This window comes from Neolamprologus multifasciatus, chromosome 3 (assembly GCF_963576455.1).
Source record: "Neolamprologus multifasciatus chromosome 3, fNeoMul1.2, whole genome shotgun sequence".
NCBI lineage: Eukaryota > Metazoa > Chordata > Actinopteri > Cichliformes > Cichlidae > Neolamprologus > Neolamprologus multifasciatus.
Genome location: NC_140441.1, coordinates 18,344,487 through 18,360,058, shown reverse-complemented (window position 1 = coordinate 18,360,058; position 15,572 = coordinate 18,344,487).

Genomic DNA, 15,572 nt, shown 5'->3' with positions numbered 1-15,572 from the left:
GGTCTTATGTGTCGAGACTGATGTTGTTACTGTCTGTGTTCAACTCATGTTATGTAAACTGTCCTGAATGAGTTATTTGTCTAATGAAGTTCAAATAAATAAAAATCAATAGTTGTGAAACATATTGCTTCATGTGTAAATGTGTTGTGTCTTTCCACTCACTTCACTTGATTATAACTGATTTTATTTTTTTATAACATTTTATTTAAAAAAAGAGAAGCACATTAATTCACAAATGTGATCTAACAGAGGTAAAGGGGAAAAATGTTTGCTGTTCATATGGCTTGTAATTGGGATGAAGTAAACATCTGTTGAGTAATTTAACATAAAATTGTTTGATAGTGTTAATTTGGAAAGCCAAAACTCTAGCGGGTCCACCAGACCCATGAACACTGGCTGAGTAACAAAAATACGAACACCACACAAGGGTTAAACCAATTTAAAATGAAACAACACAAAACACTGCAAACCACAACACAATTAAATATAAATTAAAATATGAAAACAAAAAGAAGATGCACATTCTCTGTCATATGGGCCTGCATGAATAAACTTTCTGAATCCTTTATCATCCGCAACTGAAAATAGTTGTGGATGATTACTATACCTTTCTAATGTAACCTTGTTGTCCCTGGCTCTTTCTCTGTCTCTCCCTCCCGCTCTGTTCCTGTGCTACTGTGAGTGTACCTACTGCCCCTCCCCCCTCTTCCCAGCACAAAGCACAAGGCTCGCATGTGGAGTGAAGCGGAAAAAAGTGCGAGAGAGGGTGAGATAAAGGGAAAAAAAAACACGGCTTGCGATAAGGAGCTGGCTCGCCTCGTTCAAGTCAAAGATCCGGCTCTAAGAGCCATTTCGTTCGCGACCAACACATCACTAATATACACCATAGTCTACACCACACTTTCTTCCATTGTTCCGTGGTCTAGTTCTGCTCCTCACGTGACCACTGTTGACAGTTGTCATTCATCGCTGACTTCTCAGAATCAGAATATAATTTTTAACTTTAAAGAATGTGTGTGTGTGTGTGTGTGTGTGTGTGTGAGTGTGTTTTATATAAGAGATGGTCTTAAAAATGTGTTCAACAATATATCAAAAATCAATCTGTTATAGTTGCTGGTTGCTGAAGTTGTATTTTCAACATATATATATTTACAAATTTTCCAGACTTCTTCATAACATTTTCATTCTATTATTGGTTTTAACAGTATTATTTAATTTAGCTCATGCAATCTTTAAATAACACAGTCTACCTCAGTTTGTTTTGCAGCATGTTTCACCATATGAAAAATCATAATGTCACATGTACACACCCGCTATCTGTTTTAAAAACATGAGGACTTACATGTAAGCTTTAAATGTCCAGTTTATCAATTCTGAGCAGTTCTTACATGTAAACTTAACCTCTCCTTTTCCTCTCTTGTCCTTTCTTTGTTTCTGAGTGAAGTTAGATCCCTTTCTTTTCTCTCCCTGTGAAATACAGCAGGTGGACCTTTAGCTAGCAACACACTGTGCGACAAACTGCATGCAAACAGTTTGTGTGTTTGCTGATGTTTGTTCAGCTGAAAGAACTTGAAATTACCTGCCATTTAACACACATTACTCTCTCTATGTTTGCTACTCTTCTGCTAGATGCTGAAGTACTGTGAACACAACTTACAGACACCTGCAGTTGTTCTGGTTTTGTTCCAACAACAATAACAACAACAACAAAGAAAAAAAACACTGGCCCACTTTAACCCCTCAGTATGGCAAAAGTTTATTTGCATTTTCCATCTTTTTTATGTATAATTAATACACAAACAGAATTTCCTTTTAAGTGTTACTCTTTAGGCTCAAATTGGTTTGATTTTTGACGGCCTGCTGTTATAAAAACTGCCCTCAAATGCCTTTAAACAAAACGAACTGTTCTTAAAATGTAAGGAGTACAAAGTACAGATATTTGTTTCAAAATGTGAAAGAGAGAGGAGTAAAAAGTTGTCAGAAAAATAACTTAATGAAATAAAGTACAGATACCTGAAAATTCTACTTAATAAACTGCATTTCAAAATCCTTTTTCCAATTGCACTTTAATAAACTGCATTTCAAATCCCTTTCCCTTTCCTGTTAGCTCAGGGATTAAATTTTTGGATTAGCTGTTGGATTAACAACTTAATTTTAAAAATCCTGCGGCTATTCAAATTAGCCACACTGTGGGATGTAAGGAGCTCTCTGATTGGTTGGACAGACACGGGCTGTCTGCCTGAATTTTCTAGCTTCACCCTGCTACGAAGCGTGTGTGCTTGTACAAAGGCACTCAGTCAACCTCTGACTGAGTGCCTGTTTACTCAGTCTTGACCACCTGTTAAAGGTAACGTGCTAACGTGGCTAACGCTAGCATCACTGCACGTAGTCCCGTTATTTAGGGACATCTTAGCTTGTGAAAATTTTACATCGCAGCTGTACGAGCTAGCTAGTGTTTTGTAAGCTGCTGTGCTCTTCAGAAATAAAGCTTAAAGCAGCTCAGATTATTAGAACCAGCACTGAGTCCTGTTACATTTATACATTTATATGTTAGAGCAACGGCTGCAGCCTACAGCCTTTAAACTAGCGATTAAGGAAAAACAATGAGCTGTTGTGTACACTCCCTTTCCCCCCTTTATAAAAGCGAAGTAGAAAAGTCTTTAAAATTCACATTTATTTGTAGAACCAAATTAATACACAATTAGGTAAAACGACAACAAAAACATATGTAAAGAGTCATTATTTATTTGACAAAAGCTAAGCCAAAATGTAGAAGCATTGTGTGAAAAACTGCGTACAGCCTTACTGAGTAAGTACGGTGGCCCCTAGAGACAAAGCACTTACAAACTCCAAAACACATGCAAACTCCAAAACACTTGCAAACTCCAAAACACTTGCAAACTCCAAACACATGCAAACTCCAAAACACATGCAAACTCCAAAAACACTTGCAAACTCCAAACACTTGCAAACTCCAAAACACTTGCAAACTCCAAAACACTTGCGAACTCCAAAACACTTGCAAACTCCAAAACACTTGCAAACCCCAAAGCACATGCAAATTCCAAAACACAACGGAAGTGCTCCAGGACGCTAGGGGCAGTGTTGAGCTTTTGTTACCTAGTAACTACACAAGCCAGGACGTACCAATGACCGGATTTGGGGTCTGCAGCCTTAAAGGCCACATTTTAAGGCCGAATATGGCACAGCGACACGATGAAGGCTGTCCCAATTCAAAGGCTGCTCGAAATGCGGCCCTCAAATGCGTCCTTAATTTCCCTGAATTTTAAGGATGAGTCGGTGTAGCCTTCATGGCCCAACATATTCCAGATTTCATAGCTCGGCTGTGGTGTGGATAATTTTGCCGAAAAAAACGGCGGAAGCGGAGCCGCCGAAGAGTAAACTTAAGTACTGAATATTATGTCACTTATTTATGCCCAAATGTTTTTATAATGAAGAACATTAAAACATTACTGTTGGCCACATGTCGGGAAAGTTATGTGACATTAGCGATGTTTGTACTAACTTTGTTTTAAAGCCTTTACTTCAAAATATACGCCGTTCAATAGTTGACTTTAATCTTACAGAGAATGTGATGATTTTATGCATAATTAAAGTCAGTCATATATCCACAAACACAACAAGCTGAAAGTCAGTGATGCTGCTCGGTTTGCAGTCTTAAATATCACGGCACAAACAGGATTCACTGCACTGTTAATGTTAGCTATGTTACATTGCTGCCTCTGTTCGGTGGTGTCGAGCCAAACGGACTTTAACGTGTGTTTGAACACGTTAAACACTCGTTAAACTAAAAGAAAGATGCTTTAATCACAGGAGTCACACATGTGTCCACTGTACCAGCTGGGAACTCTTCTTGTTTCGTAATAACACAATCCTCCGTCTCTTGTGCTGTTTTGTAGCAGTGTCTACACCTGAGACTGTCACCTGTCTGTCTGTCCTGCACTCTCTCTCTTTTTCTTTCTCTCTGATTGTGGAATAAAAGTATGAGCATGTATTTATAAGTTACACTTGTGTTTGAATCCTGCAGCTTATCACACATTTGATTTCCATGTGTGACAACTGCAAGTGTCCAGAGTGAGGACAGACTGAGGGACCCACTGCTGCACATCATCTGTGAGGCTTTGCACCCCTGATGATCCACCAAACTCAGCAGTGTGTGAGGAAGAGGAGGAGGAAGAGCCAGCAGCAGCTGACAGATGGAGAGAATAGACAGACTGTTCCCTGTTTGTGAAGGACTGCTAGGAAAGTTAAACATAACTAATTGTCTGTCCTGAATCAGTCTTATTAGGTAATGTTCAAATAATTTTATCATTCCAGTGTTTTCAGTGTGGGAGAAAGTACTCAGGGCCTTCAAGTTACACACTATGAAAGGCAGCAACAAGTTTAATATTCAGAAACCTAAAGTATGTATCAGCAGCTGAATGGACCTAAAAATAAGTGTTTGTTTCAGTTCTATGAAGCTTTGAGTATTTTGGATTAGTAGCAGTGCTGTGTTTGTTGCATCATATTGCTGTAATTGTTTATATGCTTTATATATTCTGAGGTAAGTTGATCTATAGTGTTACATCATATTCTATAAGGATGTTATGTGTTTGTATACTTTCTGCCCAGTTTGACCCATTTAGCAGAAGTCAGCCTGTTTAAGGCTCTGGTATCTATTCTGTATGACTTAAAGCAGTTATGACATGGTCTGATTTTCTCACCCAATAAAGGAATATTCAATATATCAGTCTACTTTTCATTTTATCAGAAACAGTTATCACAGCTCATATAATTTCTTTTTACACATGTATGTAAGCAATGAGCCAAATTTAGTAATGCCAACATACTGAAGGAACAACATTTCTCTCTTCTATATGATACACCTATATATGCACTGTCAAAGATACTTGTCTTTGAGTGAAGATTTAAGGTGATAAGACATATAAATAACTGCAACTTGAATCTGTACTGAGGCTCAGTATTTGACACAGAGTTCATGTTCACTGCTGTAATAGCTAATAATGATTAATATAATAACTATAATATTGGCCATATTATATTTACATAACCAAAGTGAGATGACTTTAGTCTCATGAACAACATTAGCTAATTGTTATTTACTAACTAATCTTAAATGACTGTTCAGTACAGAAATGAAGCCCAAAAATCATGTTTTACTGTCCTGTGGTCTCAGCCTCAGATACTTATTAATCACACAAAGCTCTTGTAGAAACAAACAAACAAATGAACAAAATATGTTTTCCTTCATTTCTGTCAAACAAAGTTGTATGACACGTTTCCAGCGGTTAGTATCATGGTTGCTAGGCAACCTGGGAAGCGCGACAGAGACTAGACCGTCCCATACAGACAAACTTGCCCTTTTTTTTTGCAAATCGAGCTCAACACTGCCCCTAGCGTCCTGGAGCACTTCCATTGTGTTTTGGAATTTGCATGTGCTTTGGGGTTTGCATGTGTTTTGGAGTTCGCAAGTGTTTTGGAGTTTGCAAGTGTTTTGGAGTTTGCATGTGTTTTGGAGTTTGCAAGTGTTTTGGAGTTTGCAAGTGCTTTGGGGTTTGCATGTGTTTTGGAGTTCGCAAGTGTTTTGGAGTTTGCAAGTGCTTTGGGGTTTGCATGTGTTTTGGAGTTTGCATGTGTTTTGGAGTTTGCAAGTGTTTTGGAGTTTGTACGTGCTTTGTCTCTAGGGGCCACCGTAAGTAAGTGCCAGCCATAACAATCAAGTTATCAAATGAACTTTATTAACTGATCATAAGTGTGACTGCCTCTAGTAAAGCAGTAATTTGTGGCGTTTACTGGTTTGGAGTATTCAGGCGTGTGTTAATGCAATACCAAAGGGAAAAAAAACATCAGCTGTGTAGAAAATCCACTCTTGCTGTTCACCAGTCTTGAGGGTGACTAATAATAATAATAATCCCGATGAATAATTATATAATTATTGTTAGATTTGTATTGTTGATTGTCATTTATGCTTAGAAATATCTACTCATATATGCTTAGAGTTTTATAATCAATGTCATGATGGTAGAGGTTTGATCCTTAGTATTCTGTGGAGACTCTGTGTGCCTCCCAGAGCACTCTGGCATGCACACACAACTTAAGGTCAGGAGAGAGGTTATATCTGCTCTTACTGATTTATGGTATAGGAGGACACCTACTCTGTATCTGGTTAAGTATAAGGTTATCAAGCTTAAACGTGCTGCTGTTGTTCAGCCTCTGGTTTCCTCTTTCTGGCGCGAAGTGGGCGATAAACAAACAAGAGAGACGGACTCCTGACAGAAAAGCCGATCAACTTATCATTGATCAGTTTCATGATTGAAGTAGCAACATGAGAGGGAGAGAGAGAGAAGATGCAGTCGCTCCATATATCGGTTGTTAAGCTTAACGCGGGAATGCTTTACAAACATTCAGAGATGAACTTACACATTTGCTTTACTTCTCTCTGGGATAACTTCCTCGGAGATGAATCGATTGGTAGAGGCTACAAATACACACAGCCACTCTATCACGTGACGCATACTGCTGTGACGTGCTACGGATATGAGCCGAGTTACGCCGTGTCACAAGTTTTGTGAGGTGCTTTTCTGATATGGATCAGATTACATTTTTTACTTCTCTCCGATATCCGATCCAGTAATTTACGTCAGTATCGGACCGATACCGATACGTAATATCGGATCGGTCCATCTTTAACTGATAGTGATATAAGGCTTTTATGATTTACTCATGAAAGTGGCCAATTTCTCATTACTTTCATATATTGTTTTAGGAAGTATCAAAAACATACGTTTTCATTTTCAGTTTCATTTATATAATTTTTCAAGGGATCTTATATCTCTTTTCACTCGTTTGTTTTTCATGCAAGTTTCACACAAGACAGATATAAAATTTATAAGATTTATATATATCTTTTCGATATGGGTTTAATAAACACTTTGCAATGTGTAGAGAAACATCCCAGCCAAGCCCTGGGAGCATCTCTGAAATTTGGCCACCACCGTCACATCTTACATACCTTCCCAAACGCTCCCAAACAAAAAACATTCCATAGCACATTATAACCCTATGCCTTCAGTCCAGCTCATCCTAGACCCTCTCCCAGTCTAAAAAAAAGTTATGACCCACCCGTCACCTCCCTTAATGCGGGATGTCTGGAGATCTTCAAGTCTCGAGTGGGTCCACTGTGAAGGTGCAATAACATGGGGCCCACTTGTGATAACATTCTACATGCATGCATACAACTGGTAACAGGAGTGATCATGCTATACTAAAGTGATATGGTTAAAATATGTGACTAATACATCAGAAAAGAAATCTGCCATGATACCACACAGCACACACCATGACAGCTGGCCATAATATCTCCAGGTAACATTATCAGTAACAGGTGCTAGTTTCAGAGTGGTCACATCCTTTGATGTACTATTTTTATGATTTCCTGTCAATAATGAGCACAACAAAAGAAACAAGAGGATAAGAAGGCAGTGCCTGATGTGAATCACAAATATTTGGCAAATATATTTGAAATTGTACTTTCATAAATATTTACAGAAAGTCAGTGGTTTGAAGATTCTTTTCAAAAAAGTGATAAATATGTGTGAAATGTTCCACAATTTGTAGTCATAAAACGACAAATACCTTAATTATATGAAACTCTGTGTTTGTATGAAAAGCAAAAGCATTGTACACCAAACATTGCTGTTTTATTTTCCTGCACTGCCACCACCTGCATTGCAAAAGACATTACACAATACAAAAAACACAGCTTTTTGTAATAAGCAGCACGACCGATAAAAACAAAAGGAGAACTTATGGAACATCAGGTTTTCAGGGTGGAGCTGTTAAGTTTCATTCCTAAAAGGAGACAAGTAACAACGGGTCACAAAAGCAAAACAAGTTAGAAGTTGTGCTGTATTTCACTTGGGAGTGGCCTACTGGAGTTGGAAGTCACATTCCCTGCATTGATTTCATGGAGTCTACAATTATGAGCAGTCTGTTGTGAAAGTGTCTTGACAAATAGACAGATGGTACCTGGTAAAGTGAAGCCTCAACATTCCAGCTGGAAAGCTGTCATTCTCTTACATATTCAGGTGACATCTCATAGTCTGACTAAAAGAGTTATACCTGCAATTAAGTAAAAAGAATCGTAAAGGAATTACCTATCCACCACTGTTGGTTTTACACAGCAAAAGTCTACAGTCTTGTTCTGAAAAGCAGACAGTTAGGGTGAAAGATCACAATTGGCCACAAAGAAAATTATAAGCTGGTCTGCATTTTGCTCAGGGACTGGCCTTTTAAGTTGCATTATTTAATGGTAGGACTTCGTTGAAGATCATTGTAGAAATGGGGTCTAAAGGACATGTTTCAAAGTTGAAGTTAACTCTGAGAGATCAACTGGAGAGAAGGATTTTAAATAAGCATAATAGTTTATAAAGTTGCTCTACATAATGACACATTTCTGAGATTGTTATATTTGGTTAAAATTTTATTCATGAATACATGTTTAAAGTCACTAGTTAAAGTTTAAGGAATGCTTGGCACAACAGAGCTCTGACTCTTGGGGTTATTCTTTTTTAGTAAGATGTCACCTAATGTAACTTTAAGGGACACTTTTTTATAGTGCAACAACGCAAGGCAAAATATAAAGATTACTGTGCCATCATTATTAATTAGTGATCAAAAGATAAAGTATTTTTCTCATCTTGGCTTTGAGTTTCTGGTTTTTTTTCATGTGTTACCATTCTGGCATTTTGTACACACCCTTTGTGAATGTAAACAGGCTTCCCAATCAGTGCCCAAACCTTCATCACAAAACAATAACATAATTTGGCTAACATTATTTTTATTATTAATCTAAAAATGCAAAACTTGCACTGTTACCATTAAAATGGAATCCTTATCATTTTATACCAACTATATTACAATCCTTAATGCAAAGTTTGGTTCATAAAGGGAAAATGTTGTATTTTCAGACTCTGCTGACAGACACATTTAAATTAAAGCATTACTAATGATTGGTAAACATTTTCAGTATTTGTTTAATTATCAGGTTAAAAAAATTTTCCAGTGCTCATTATAAAGTGTTACCAGTGACGTGCAGTCAGGGGAGGTAGAGGAAGCAGTGAATCACCTGTCATCATGGAAAAAATAAAATAAAATGAACAAATAAATGAAATAGCTATATTTATTAAATGGTTTGAACTATGAACTAATTTTCCATTTAGTTTAAGCAATTTGGTCAATTTATTTATTAGAAAATTACGCAGTCTCTCACAAACTGTGTGCTGTCTTGCAATGAGAGTGTATCACTCTCTGTATGTCACTAATCAAAGGGTTCAAACACTTCAAACTGCCGGCTTTGTTTAGCTGATGTTTATATTATGTGTTTAACCTGTTTTGTGTGCTCAGCAATCTTACAACTGTAGTAAAGAGGCACTGGGTGAAACTGGCAGTTTTCTTACCTTAAGATAGGGAGCACTCGTGAGCCCAGTTGTTCTTATGCTACTCTGCAGCTGCAGAGTAGAATGGAATAGAATAGAATAATCCTTTAATTGTCCCACAAGGGGAAATTTGGTTGTAACAGCAGCCAAAAAGACAAATATACAAACAAACAGTACACAGGACATGGAACAGAAACATACACAATTTTTCTTACATATTTACATTAAGGACAATGGTTACTATAAACAGAGAGTACTGTACAGTTATTAAATTAAATAAAAATAATTACAGGTAAGAGGCAAACCAGGTTGTAGTGCGAATTGGTTAATTAACTAACTTATTGCAGTTACAGCATTGATGTAAACATCTATGTTTGTTGGGAGCAGTTCAGATTGTACAGTTTGACAGCTGCAGGGAGGAAGGACCTGCGGAAACACTCCTTCATGCATCGAGGATGCAGCAGTCTGTCACTGAAGGAGCTCTGCAGTTCAGCAACATCTACATGCATGGGGTGGGAGACTGTCCATCAGAGATGTTATTTTGGCCAGAGTCCTTCTGTCTCCCACCACCTGCACTGGGTCCAGGGTGCATCCCAGAACAGCTGGCCTTCCTGATGAGTTTATCCAACCTCTTCCTTTCAGCTGCCGATAAACTGCTGCTCCAACATACAACACTGTAAAAAATGACGGATTCCACCACAGAGTCATAGAAGGTCTTTAAACGCGCTCCCTGGACTCCAAATGACCTCAGCCGCCTCAGCAGGTAGAGTCTGCTCTGACCCTTCCTGTAAAGAGCATCAGTGTTGTGGCTCCAGTCCAGTTTATTATTCAGGCGAACACCCAGGTACCTATAAGAGTCCACTATCTCAATGTCCACTCCCTGGATGTTCACCGGTGTCAGTGTGGTGGGTCTGCGTCTCCGGAAGTCCACCACCAACTCCTTCGTTTTCCCGGCGTTGATCAGCAGGTGGTTCTGCTGACACCAGTCAACAAAGTCCAGAGTCCACCGTCTGTACTCTGAGTCGTCCTCAACTGTGATGAGGCCGACTATGGCAGAGTCGTCAGAGAACTTCTGTAGGTGGCAGCGTGGGGAGTTGATGGAGAAGTCTGCAGTGTAGAGGGTGAAGAGGAACGGTGCCAGCACAGTTCCCTGTGGGGCCCCCGTACTGCAGACCAGCGTGTCAGAGACACAGCCCTGTGACCTCACATACTGTGGGCGTTCTGTGAGGTAGTCCAGTATCCACTGGGACATGTGGTGGTCCACTCCTGATAGCTCCAGCTTGTCCCTCAGAAGTCATGGCTGGATGGTGTTAAAAGCACTGGAAAAATCAAAGAACATGATCCTCACAGTGCTTCCAGGCTTCTCCAGGTGAGTTAGAGCGGCTTCTGCTCCGTGGCTGCTGAGTGACCCCTCATCTGGGGCTCTCCTCAGCTCTTTCTGGGATAGTGGCGCAGCTGCCCCTCTGTTGGTCTTCTTTGGTCTCTTGTGTTCTGAGGGCCTCTGGATGTCTGCAGCCTTTCAACACCTCTCTCTGTCTCTCGCTAGCAAAGTTGACCCAGACAACAAAGTAAAGCTAGTTTTCAGCTACGAGCTCGACACGGAACCTGACGTATTAGCCAGAGGTCCCTTTACTACGGAATAGTTTTCTATACAAGATCGCTGCAAAAAGTGCAGCCTTACCTACTGTCCACCCTACTGTTACTCATTTTACATTAAGATTTAAAAATCTATTTGGTATTGCTTTCAGAACTGCACATGATTATTACCTTCAGTAATAGTAATAAATCACACAGCAATAGTTGTTGTAAAAAGCATGATAATATATTAAGTAATCCAAAGTATTCAGAATACATTACTCTCATTGAGTAACGTAACGGAATACATTACAAAATACATTTTGGGGCATGTATTCTGTAATCTGTAGTGGAATACATTTTAAAAGTAACCTTCCCAACACTGAAACTATGGGACAGAAGATTGCCTGTTCCTTTCAAAATGAGTGGTTCACATGAAAACACTGGCTGTGTGGATGTCCAGCACGGAACCAATTTTTCTGCTTTCCTTGCTTTCTTTTCTCAACGTGTGACAATATCTGAACAAATGGGATATTGTGACATGAAGAATTTGCGGAGAAGCCTCAGCAACATGAGCAGTCTACCACTGACATTCAACGTCAGATCACATTAAAACCTTTTAGGATCTCCAGGGTTTACGTAACTTTGGATGAACAGCAGCATCCACAATACTAAGGTAAAGGAAACTTGAGAGATTATGAAAGATCTCTTAAATGCCACCTGCGTCCTTCCCAAACAGCAGCTGGCATTACATGGAAATGATGAAAATACAGGCTATGCTAATCGTGGGAATCATGATTGACTACCGGCTCAGTTACCGCTAGCTGCCGCAGCCACGATTTGAGCCAGCCTTTCCTGTTGTTAAAAAACCCAATTCTTTGATCTTCGGGCTGAAGGAATAACAACACTCAGTGTTTAACTGCTCAATCAACAATAACTTTAATCAATACAATTCTCTTAATTCCATACAAACACTTTGAGCATTACAAACGTCCTGAAGGGAGATGTGCATGAGAGGGTTGTCAGCAGATCTTGAAGTGTCTGACAGCAGTATAGAGTAATACAAATCAGTCTAATAAATCTAATAATTTCACCTTTTCTAAATCAGGAATATAATGCAACCTAAAACAATATAATGATATATTCCACGACGGAATCTGATAAAAAACTATCTCTTTACCCGTCGGCTTGCCGTGGCTGTCATGCGACAGCTTACAGCAGCTTCTTGCCATTCTTTGTGTTTCTTTTTATCGCTGTGTGACTGTTTTCATGTGAAAGCCTGCGTGCGCTAGTACCGCTTGCGACTCGTACCTACAATCCTTTGCGGTTTTACCCCGGAAATGACGTCACATTTTCAATTTCTATAGCTTTTATTGTTGCTGTTGTTTATTCCAGACAGCTTTCCAGCTGTCTCCACACCATACTACAACCCTTCCCCCAAGTAGGGAACACTAAGGCGTTTTTGTTTGAAAACGCATAGTTTTCTTTCCGTTTTGGCTTCCCGTCCACACTAAGGTGCCGTTTTCCTCAAGGAAAAACGCAGCATTTTGAAAACGTTCTCAGAAACACTTACATTTCAAAACGGAGCTGTCCCGTCGCAGTGTGGACACTCGAAAACGCAGACTTCCTAATACAATGACGCATTTTAGTCATGTGATGCAGTCATGTGATCAATTAAACAAAGATGGCAGAGGGCATTATACAGCAGTTGTTTTGATTGCTCTCAATTTTGACAGCCCTAAAAAAGATTAATATTAGTTTGTACATGCTCCAGATTCTTTAATCCTCACTCGCGTTTGTGCATGCGCAGGGCTGGAACTTAAGCGTTTTGGGCCGTTTCAATGTGGATGCACAACTCTGTGAAAATGACTGAAAACGCTAGTGTGGACGTAGCCTGAGATAGGTTGTATTGGCTCTGTGTGGGGAAAAAAGAATTCATGCTCTCAACAATTTCTAATGAGAGCTCCAGCAGATTTTATTAATGCACAGGCTGTGATCAGCTGACCTACCTACTGATGTATGTGGATTTAAACAACTAAACTCAGCATCATGTAAGCAGATGTTTTTCGAGCTATCTTGGCTGATTTCCATTTCCTACCCTAACAGTATATACTGTACATTTTCTTTTAACTAGATATACACAGTTGGTAGAAAGGTGGAATATATGAATTACTCTAAGCGTCATCACCTTAGTCTCTACTGCACTATGTAACCAAACCCTGACCATGATCACATCAGGTAACTATGCACCAGTCCAACACACTGAACTTACCACATTAACACAAGTTAACCTGTTTATCCTGCAGAAAACTACAGAGTTTTTTCACACAACATTTGAATTACACAAATCTGGTAAACTTTGTTTGTTTTGCAGGAATTCTCACATTATGACAATACATACTTTATTAAAACACATCATACACTGATCAAATATGTGATTAAAAATTACATGTAATCTTTAAATCTGCAGTTTATCAAGTATCACCGTGGAGTCCATATCTTTAAATATAACCTGTCTTCCTCTCCTGCTCTGTCATACTCAAATTTGTTCATTTCTGAATGAAGTTCTCGGACTCTTAGTTTTCTCTCTCTGAGAAGCTGTACTTTTAGCTAGCAAAACCCTACATGGCAAACTGCATAGAAACAGTCTGTGTGTTTGCTAATGTTTCTTTGAGCTGATAGAAATGTTGCATTTGAAACTGCCTAACAGTTAAAAACATTATTTCCTTATTCTCGCTTCTCTTCATTAGTGCTAGCTTGATGCTGATGTAGCACGAACACAGCTTACAGACACCTGCACTCATTCTGGCCTACTTTTTATAAATGTTATATATGATACCACTTAACCTAAAGTAAACACATTTACTGCTCTCAGAACAATCGCAACATTCTGTTTAAAATGTCAGTTTCACACTACAGTACAAAACTGAAGCATAGCATTAAGTGAAAAGTGCCAGATATTGAGTGTCTGGACTCTGCAGGCATCTCCAGTGTTAATGAGATGGAGGTTCCAGTTTGAGAGATTTACTTGCTGTCTTCAACTCACTGTGCAAGCTATTGTTTAAGGCAGATTAGTAAGGGCATTAAAAACCAGACGTCATATGGCTTGCTCATCGAAACAGGTCTTGCCCTTTCTTATAGACCTAATCTTTTGTGAGGTTTTTTATTCTGTAATTAAAGCAATGCAAGGTGACTAAATAACTATGTAAACTGTCACAAGCTACTGACTCATCCTTGCATACCAATGTTTAACAAAAGCTGCTTAGAATTGTGAAATCAGTATTTTAAATTAGGTTATCTTATACCCATAGTCAAGGTAGATGAAGTATGTTAAACAGCTGTAGAACATAAATATATTCCTTAGTCTAGGATGTGTGCAAAATATGTAACTTAGTTTCCTTATATTTTTAGGTTACAGAACATGACCCCCTTTGCAGTATATTCTTATAGTATGTTAGACCAAATGTCTCAGTATATTTTGGTAGTAGGATAGACAAAAGTTCAAGTATATCTTTGGGGATTAAAAGAATGTGACCATCCTTTGGGTTCTGTTAGACAGGTGGGCGCCACCATTTATCTGCTGTGAATGTTTTACACTGTTTTCTTGTCATGTCAGACTGCTTAAATCATTTCTGAGAATGTTGTGTGCAAAAGACCTTGTGCCGATAACAAGAAGAAGCAGACCACATTCTGTGCCCCCACCCTTGTAGGAGGTAGAAAGACAGGGAGCCCGAGGTCATAACTTAGGCGCCATGACAGATAAGGGTCTGTGAATGTTTAGGTTTACGACCAGGTGGGGGCCAGTGGAAAGTATAAAAAGCTGTGTAACACATCACCATTTTGAGACTTGCTGTGACCCTCTCATGCATCTCTCCCCATCCGGATGGTTTATGCTCATTGTGTGAAAATTGTATGGAAATAAAGGATTGTTGATTGAGCATTTATACACCGAGTATTGTTCCTCCTTCAGCCCAAAGATTCAAAGAACTGGGAGATTTCAACAGAATGAAGTGGAGTAAAAGCCTTCCTTTTTTCATCAAGCATTTATTTAACTAGAACTTGTATTTTAGGAAGTCTAGATTAGCTTTGTTAACAGGATTACATGGTGTCATTAACTCCCTTTTTATTTATAATTAATTTTAATCTCCAAAAGTTGATTCTGTTCATCTGGACTAGTGATGGGATTTCCGGCTCTTTTTAGAGATCTGGCTCTTTCGGCTCGGCTCACTAAAAAGAGCCGGCTCTTTCGGCTCCGAACCGGCTCTTCAGGTTGTTTTGTTGCTTTAATTATTTAATCATTAACAATAATATAAAATTATGCAGAAAAGGAATTACTAATGTAAAAAAAAGTGGTTTTATTTATATATGTTTATATATGGCCCCTAGAGACAAAACACGTACAAACTCCAAAACACATTTCTAGCGTTTACTGAACTTCCAGAGCTACCCAGATCACTTAAATTACACAATTGAAAGCATGTGTGTATTGTTTGTGTATTTATAGACAAGCACTCATATTTATTCAAATAATTTAAAAAA